The sequence below is a fragment of the Varroa destructor genome, unplaced genomic scaffold (assembly GCF_002443255.2).
Source record: "Varroa destructor unplaced genomic scaffold, Vdes_3.0 BEIS01000001.1, whole genome shotgun sequence".
In the NCBI taxonomy this organism is placed as follows: domain Eukaryota; kingdom Metazoa; phylum Arthropoda; class Arachnida; order Mesostigmata; family Varroidae; genus Varroa; species Varroa destructor.
Genome location: NW_019211454.1, coordinates 12,878,710 through 12,887,835, shown reverse-complemented (window position 1 = coordinate 12,887,835; position 9,126 = coordinate 12,878,710). Strand labels below are relative to the sequence as shown.

Here is a 9,126-nt window from a genome sequence, read left to right as displayed (position 1 = left end):
TTGGCTGAGCCAGAGTTTAAACCAAACGCGACAAAACTGCTTGTCGGGTCGATGCCTGGGCCGAAAACCTCTAGCGAACTAAGCATAACAGTTTTTGCAGTTGCAGTGTTGGCAGCAGCCGTATCAACAGCAAAATCAATAATGGAGATGCCACCCAAATCAGACGGCTGAAATCAGCTGGTCTACCGTTGATAACGTTATCTCGACAGCGCCTTTTTCGTCGCCGCTTTCGTCGCCAATAAACGATCGGCAGTAGTTCGCATCGTATCGTAATCGATGTCCTCTCATTTATCAAGTTATCAAACACGTACACATACGCAGACAAATGCACAGATAGACAGTGCCCTAGAACACAAGAGGCCGAATGGTACAGGTCGGAATGAGCCGCGGAGGCAATACGGGAAAACGACGTCAATGAGAACCTGTAGATAGTGGCTTCGTTGAATCATGGCGATCGCTAGGTCATCATGTAACCCAGCCGTTGTCGTAGACCTAAATGAAAATCATTTATTTTGTTGCAGTAGCAGTTCGCGATGATGGGGCGCTCTGTAGCGATGAACTTGTTTGCTGCTTTGCGGTGAACAGATCGATGTTTACACCATAGCTAATGCAGTCACATTTATGAAGAAAAACAGTGGAAATAATAGAGATTCGGAAACGACAAGCGTTCTATATTTTACCGTTTTATATTTATTTTATTATTTATCCATTAGTAGTCTGCAATGGTAGAAAAGGCTCAACATGTTGATATAAAGTGGGCCATATACATACGCAACTGAATGTTCACACCTTACAAACTGATTTGTAAAATCGTACTTACAATCTTGCTCTTGTACATGACACTCTGCTGCATAGTTCAACTAAAAAAAACTCAGCTAACCACGCGGTCATGTAGCAAGCAAAAATGTTCAATCTGTTTATTAACGAGGACAAGCGAAAAAAAACATATATATATATATATATATATATATTAAAAACAATTACCCTCCAGTTTTTCTTATAGCAGCTTGTACTAATCACATTCGACATCAAAGCCACTGCTAGCAACAAGCACGCACACAAGTAGCAACAAAAGCGATAGATCATCATGAACCTCTTTTGTTAATATTTAGAAGGCGAATGTATAAATCGGTCGATTGATACCGCCTTATAAAACGATTCGATTAAGAACGATTATTTGAATGATAATAATAACAACAAGTAAATGTTGTTACAGTACGAAATGATGACAACTGTATTTACAATGACGGACCGCTTTTCTACTGTGCGTCCAATCGTCGCGTCTCTATAACTGGCGCTAAACTCTCTATCTTTTTTGGCGCGTTTTTTTTAAATGGAAATCTGGACATCGAGCGTTGCCATTTACCGCTGTCACCGCCGATTTGTCTTAGTCAGTATTCTTTCGCACGACATCCAACCTGCTGGGTCATTCAACACTAATTTGTCACGCAGAGACTGTTCCGACCCATATCCTCATTTATGCATCCGCCAAACCGATACATTTTAGGAAGCAGAAAGGGAAGGAAGCTGCACTACATACTGTCCGAAAAGGCAGTCAATAACAGAGGAATATAAATTTAGCATCGAAAGAAAATGCATTTGTTTTACCGCGATACGTAAGCGTGGCTGTTCTGGAAAAAAAAAAAAGAGAGAAAAACTGAAAAGTATCATGACGAGATACTATGGGGCGATCGCCACGCCACTAGCCGCTGTCTATCTCGAAGGAATACGAATACGCGATGCTCAACGAAATCGGCCACGTCTCTATCGTTAGCACGTTTACAATATTGTAGGATGCTGCCGTTGTCACATGTTCGATTGGCTCGATGTTCTTTGATGTCGACATAGTGGCAACGTCTCGGTGGCTCAAGTGAATGATCTAATTCTCAGGAAGCCTTAGGAGGACAGAAAAGGAATAGCACTACAAGGAGGGAAATTGAAAATCAGATGAAAGTCACGGACTTTGTCTTCTTCGCCTACTTTGCTATGCTAGGACCGCTACTAAAGGCCCTTCTCGACCATCGACTCTCTGATATCGTCGCTGTTATTGGTCTTACGTCGTAACAACAGCTCGCAGAGAGGTGCTGCCGAAAAGTGGCGTTGAAAACTGTTGTTGCCAATGGGTCGATGCGTCAGGTTTCAAACGTAAAACAACGAAATAAATAACGAAATGAACGAAATTCAATGCTGTATTTGTTGATGCTGTTATGGCCACAGATGTCGATTCAGCTGGTCCGCGCTAAGTGCGCCTTTTGAGCGATAATGTTGTCAAATTAATAGAGATATTCTTCCCTTTAGAGGCGCTTGTTTCACTATAATTGATAAACAGATAGAAATTACCTGATCGCAAATTGTATCGCGAGACACAGTTGAATTCTATTTGAATTGGCCTCTCGTTCTTCTGACTGCTGTCGTCGTTGGGCCCAACAACGAAGAGCTAGCTTGTCGGATATTCAATAGATGTGTTTGAAACTATCTGTATTATATTTCTTTGCTTTCACATTACGTATAATTGAGTGATGCTCAGTGGTAGCTTTGGGCTAGCTGAATTGGAAACCGAAACAGCAGACGTCTCAAATTCCATATGTACATACGACCCTTTGCTAGCCCTAACTGTCCTGCCATGTGGCTACAGGATGTAACGCGGTAAAATTCGCCTTAATATGCCCTTGTACAATCACTCCTTGGCTGTCGTAATTATTATTACCAACGAGATATTTCTCCTTTCCTCTGTTGGGTCGAACAGAGCAGTCATCGGATCGCGTCATGAGTTTTGCCTAAAGAACACCTGAGACAATCTATTCTTTCATTGCATATCTCAATGAAGCGCTGCTCGATTCTATCGTCACACTGCAGTATACAACAGGATAAAAGAGAATTAAGATATATTTCGAGGCATGAAGCTTTTTGATTTCGTATGCCAGTGATAATTAATATTAGTATAGGATAATCAATGATTTTTTTCATGTTATCGATGTGTTTGTTATTTGTTTAATTACTATGGGCAGCGGCAAATGGAAAGCCGGACAGTTTGCTTGTAGCCATAATGGTCCATGGAATAGATGAGTCATCTATTTTACTCATTTTACGCAGAACTCATTTCAAGTACGAGACCTCTTTGTAGGCTTTCTACGCTTCATTAGATAGCACTTTTCATGATCTTCACCTTCGTAATTACGAATGCAGCGTCAAGCGAAAACACATTATCGTTCTTTTCACTGTCGCTCTTATCGAGAGGTAGAGCGGAAACAAAAAAAATAGAGATTTTAAATTATTAGAATAAAATCCATCTTTTTTTTTTTTTCATTAAAAGAACGAGATTCCTTTTTGTTAGTGATGTCGACATCGATCCGTAAATTCAACCGAACATCATCTGCTTGTCATACATGCTTTATCTTACTTAATGCATTCATGAATAATTACTCAGTGTATCTAATATGCCTGTTTAGCGGGCATATTTAAACGAGGCTGTTTAAACGAGGGCGTGAGCGTATGACGGCTTGAAAATTTAGTAAGCCACTATGTACTGCATGTACCCTTTGATCTAGCTTTGGCCTAGCGTTCATCCTATTAGTTGACCTGAGATGAAATCTTTACGAAGAGCAGTCTACAGCTTGAGCAGCTGTAACGGCACTATTACCATTATTATCAGTAGATAATTTGAGCGTTTTATTATCAACACAGCGAACTGCTGCGCCACTTCGATATCGGTGAAATTTCCATATGTTTTTAGTGGTTATTGCTATCGTTGTCGTTGCAGCTGTTCTGAAAGAGCATCAGTGGTTCTCAGAGACAAGCACCTCCCATCAAACACGTGCCGTCGTACACACCTACATCGCGTATATACACAGGAACACACGATAAACAATAAAAGATGACGACGTCATGGATGAAATCGTCTAAGATGCTGTAGCTCTTAAAAACGAGAGCTTCGTTACTTCGTTCCATTAGCCTACGCCCCCCACACCGTTTCTAAACGGTGATCATCTTCAAATTTTTTCTCCGTATGTCCCTCTTAGGTTTTCCCCTTTCTCCCTCTATCTTCGTAGGATCGTCTGCTGCGACATTCGTGGGGTTGCTGCCGTCCTCATCTTCGTCATTGCGTCGCCAGTCGCCCTGTCGAATCGCAGGCAATGACAGCTTGTGACCACAGCCACCGCTCCTCGGCCGCGGCCAAGTGAACCGCGGCCAACAGCTGAACGACCATTTCTCGATTTTACTGTCGTCCTATGTCTATTGTATTATATATACAATTCATACGTATAATATGATAGTGTATGTATCCATTGCGAAGAGAGGGACGCAAAAACGCGGACGTGAAGAAAGAAGATATATACGATGGCGAAGGTCAAAAAAATGAAATTGAGTCGACAAAAACGATGACAACGACAAGAACAGCGGCACCCTGTGTTGCTGACATTGGGCAGGGGGGCATTGATTCTACTGTCAATTGCGGGGTATCTGAGATTCCTTACCGAGGATTACTGTATTTTGAATCTCAAAGTCCGTTGTCCTTTAAGCTCGACGGGCAAACCACCGGAAAATTGTAACACCACGAAAACGTAGTACGAAAAACTTATAAAAGTCTCACTTTTGGTTGTATAGCTCCTCGTTGTGAAAATAGTATACGCACATAACCGCCGCTGCATGCAGCCGAGTACAAGGGCCGTCCGTACGTCAAAAGTGGGAACTCGGCTTCGCGACTTCAACTGAAAAATTCGACGAGGTCGATTCTCGTACATTTAATGATCGTTGCATGTTCTTGCATGTGTATGGTGGGCCAATTTGCGAGTCACGGGTTCTCGAGAAACAGGTACTCACCTAATCCACAACTGTCATCAAACGAGGCGTTCAACACTACATTTCATAATCATTTAGCTCTTGTCAAGACCGGCCAATCCCATAGACTTTACTAACGTCAAGATTACCAACCACCATAAACCTATTTCCGTGAAAGAGCGGTACAAAAATTCTTTGTGCGTCTGCACATCCGTCCAATTCCTCTGTACCTGAGCTAGTGTAATTGATTATTAAGTACTAATGCACATAAGTCCACAATGAATCTTATCTGTTTACTTTGGATTACGAGCTGAGGATAATATATGAAATTTATTCGAATTTCCAGCGAAGAGAACTGAAGACAGAATTTCGCTGAAAGGATGTTTCTGCTGTGAGAAGAGAAACAGGCCGGCTAACAAGAGAGTACATAATTATTTCTTCCGTAGACAGATAGCTATTTGTACTAACGTACATTTTTTCCTTTTAGCGTACAGTAAAGCTATATAAAAATATGGTAACGATGGCAAAGATAGCGCGGCAGCTACGTAACGATGGCGCAATATCCACGAACATCACAGTAATATTAAAGTGATAATAAGGATAACGACCACATTTTATAGATATGATTGTGATGGAAATAACAACAATAATGATGACACGCAAAAAAGAGTCAAGCCTGAGTTACATAATACTCCTTTAGGAGTAAAATCAATGGTCACAGCTAGGCATTTCTCGCGGACGAGGCAAAGTCCAGTGGCTACACGCTTCGGCCGCTGCTACAACGATAATAACACTTGGATCCGGCTAACTGCTCGTCGGTCAACACTTGATTAATTAAATTAGCGGCAAAAAACAGGACACGAAGAGAAATATATAAAAAAAATCGTTAAGCAAAAAAATAGTTGCAAGCAGGCCACAGAGACAAGACCTTTTATTTTTTCCCAATTGTCTCTTGATGGCCAAATACAAATTTCGATATCACGTGTGAAGACTCCCATCATCTGTAACGTATGCCGTGGCAACTAATCACACCTCGGACCTCAGGGTCGTATCCCGTTCGATGTTGTTAAGCGATAGCTTATGACAGGATGTAACGAACGATTTTTCTACGTGTTTTTCATGGAGTTTGTACTGGAGCTTCTGCAAAGAAAGCAGTAAATTGGCCGGCTATCGTTGAATGCGATAAGAGGTCGTGCCAGCATTGTCGCCTTTGTTACCATTCTGGATAGTTCAAACACAGTGGCTGTCAACTGGGTGCCATATGCCAAACTGTTATGCTTCTTGTATATACGGTGTATATATTACGGTGCTATGTAGAATACAGATATTACGTGTTTACCCCGTAAACGTCTAACCGAAATAGATAGACAACGATCATTCATATGTTAAAGTCTCAAATTTGCTATGGCTAGCACTTTTTGCTAGTCATTATTTTCACATAAAGCCCCGATAGATAATATAGTTTAAGATATTGAATTTTAGATTGTTAGATCGCTGTAAACATTGTTTGCTTTCAACGAATACGCCTTATTGAGCCGGCTAGTCGTGCGAACTATACTTAGCTAACAATGTTCTTGTATATGCTTTGTGTAAAACGTAGCTCATGAATAAATCTCAGATAGGTCATCTGCTGTGAGAGTTTCTTTGGCCTTTACCGTTTTTATAGCTGATGCAGTTTGCGGGTTCAGAGATATGAATCGCGCACTTGACCCTTTGCTGAAGTGGATAACTTAACTAGTGGCTAGCGAATCGGTCTCCGCGAACTGTGCCTTACCTTAATGGGATTATAATTAGTGGTACAAGTAGTACAAGGAGGTGAAAAAAACAAAAAAAACACATTACATATGTTGCATTGTTTGTTTCCTTTTAGACTTGGGAGAATTTTGGAAAGCGCACAGGCTGCCTGAATGGTTGTTACAGTTCACTAAATTTCGGTCGTTTAGATTTTGTCTGCTAGCAGAAATTCGCTGAATTACGAAACCATGACCGTCATAGAATTTCGAAAATAAAAATAAGCACATCTCTATGAAGGGGATATGGGTGTGCCGCCGACCTAGATGTTAGTCACTTGTCCGATGGCAGCAGTTCTAATTCATTTTAGAAATCAACTGGCAACCGTGATCTATTTTTTTTTTCTTTAAAAAAAAATGAAATTAAGCTTCCCTATGCCGTACTTTTTTGTCCCTTATTAATTAAAAAATAATCTAAAAAAGATCTGAACTTATTTTGTATGTCAGGACCTCGGTAAAGGTGGGGAAAGATTTCGACTCGGTTGCACTTATTGAAATTGTTTGTTTTGCTGTTTCGTATAGTGTGAGAGCTTGATAGCATCTCGTAGATGACGAAGGTCAACTTTTTATCGGGAAATTATTTGCTTATGAATGATATGATATGACAGCTCAATATTGACAATCTGCATTAATTCCTGAACGAGTCAGTCAAGGAATTGCGCCATACTTAGCCAACCCCCCCTAGAAACAGTTGATAGAATTAGTAAAGGCAAGCGTTGTCAAATGTCGGTTTCCGTCAGCTCAACGCGCCAATATTCGCTAGGGACGTAATAATAGCGACAAACATTACAGTTCTATACTCTGCCCGTCAACACACACACATGTCTATATACATAAATTTTTTGCTTATGTAAAATTTCCACTTCTTGTTTTAACTGGGATTCGTTTAGGTGTTCCTTTTCTCGAATCGTGACGCGTTTTGTTGTGCCGAACTGTACGTATTACACAAGGAATTCTACTTAATTATCTACGGCCGTCTAGTTCCTTCTGAAACTGCACGTAAGTCAAGTGATTTGCTTAAATAGTTTTTTTGTCTGAAATTATACATGTAATTACATTATCTCCGCCAATCTAGCGGCGTGCTCGTTCAAAAGGAATGAACGCGCGCAATTTAATCCAGTCAGAGGAGGTGCAGTATAATTCATAATATCTGGTCTTTGTATAATTATTAAAACGGTTACTATAGTTATTTTGTAAGGGCATTTCAGTCGGCGGAGGAAACAAGAGATATAGTCATCTAGACTATGGCTTCCGTCTAAGTGGTCCGAAACTACTTTTATCGATTCATAGGCTTGACCTATATTAAAAAAGAAGGAAAAAAGCACCATTTCAATTTTACAGTAGTAGAGTTACATGTTCTTTAATTTCGAACAGCAAAAGTTAATACAAATGTTATTACTTCACGTTTAAGCTTCACTGAAACTTTCCAGTCGAAAAAGTATATATCGAAGTATGATTTTATTAACTCTGGCTACAGATACAGATTGTTAAGGTACCAGGCGTTCCTATCGTAACATGTGCTTTTAGTCGTCAGTTAAGTGATGCATACAACGGAAACCAGCATAACAAATTGGCTGAAGACTGTTGTTATCGTAACATAATAAGGTACAGGCTTTCGACAAAACTTACAACCGAATCATAATATTGTCCTTGTTTTGGCTAAGCAAATGGTTCGTAGATGGCCTGATTATATATCAGTTGGATACTGATACAAATGATTACTTCTGCTGCGCGCTTGCTTCGTAAAGGGATACAACTTATAATAGTATCCTACATAAAGTCCCCTAATAGCCGTCAATGTCGTCCTGCAAACATGTTCCGCATCGGTAAGCACAGTATGTATATATATATATATATATATATATGATGAGAAATATCATTTAGAATACGAATAACATACATAGGAAAGTAAACACATTTACCTAGATCTAATGTGGTCGCTATTGCGGTCTCATAATAGGATCTGAAAGAACAGGCACCGTGTTGCTTTATGTCACGACGACAACTCTGTTCGCCCAAAACGACGGCAATGCCTCTGCACTATTTAACTTAGTTCGTGCTCATGAAGATTAATGAATCGGTAAGTTTTTGAAAAGTTGTAATTATTAGGTTTTAATCCTTGCCGGACTGCAGGAACGATAAATGATGGCGCTCATCGTAAACTATAGAGACGTATTCTTGTCCGCACAATGAACAAGTAACACTAGCTGACACAACGGTTGAAGCAGGTGCTCATTTGCTTTATAAGAAGGGTCTCACGTTCAAGTTCGCTTTAGAATCAGCTCTCTAAAATTAATTTCTTCAGTTCCTATTGTTCAGCCCTTGGTGTATCGCCTCGGCCGTTTGACCAGAAATCGTTAAATAGCCGTATATTACCTACCTAAGCTTCACGTCGGTTCTTCGTTGATGCATCCGTTATTAATTGTTAGTTAGACTGCGCAAACAATGGCAGCTGGTATAGACGGCCCTTTGACGTAGACCATCCCCATTGGAGGGGTGAAACATCTAGCAAATCTCGATGGCAATCAAATCGGCCATTGCGTTCATTCAGCGAATG

General features: G+C 40.4%; 1 long non-coding RNA gene across 1 annotated transcript in view; it reads left to right on the top strand.

Annotated features, from left to right (window-relative positions):
* The window catches only part of LOC147758272 (uncharacterized), a 123,669-nt gene that overhangs the window by 92,234 nt on the left and 22,309 nt on the right, over positions 1 to 9,126 (top strand). Inside the window, exon 2 of the long non-coding RNA XR_015323033.1 lies at positions 7,460 to 7,568. This is a non-coding gene — a long non-coding RNA (uncharacterized LOC147758272). The remainder of the gene's footprint in view (positions 1 to 7,459; positions 7,569 to 9,126) is intronic.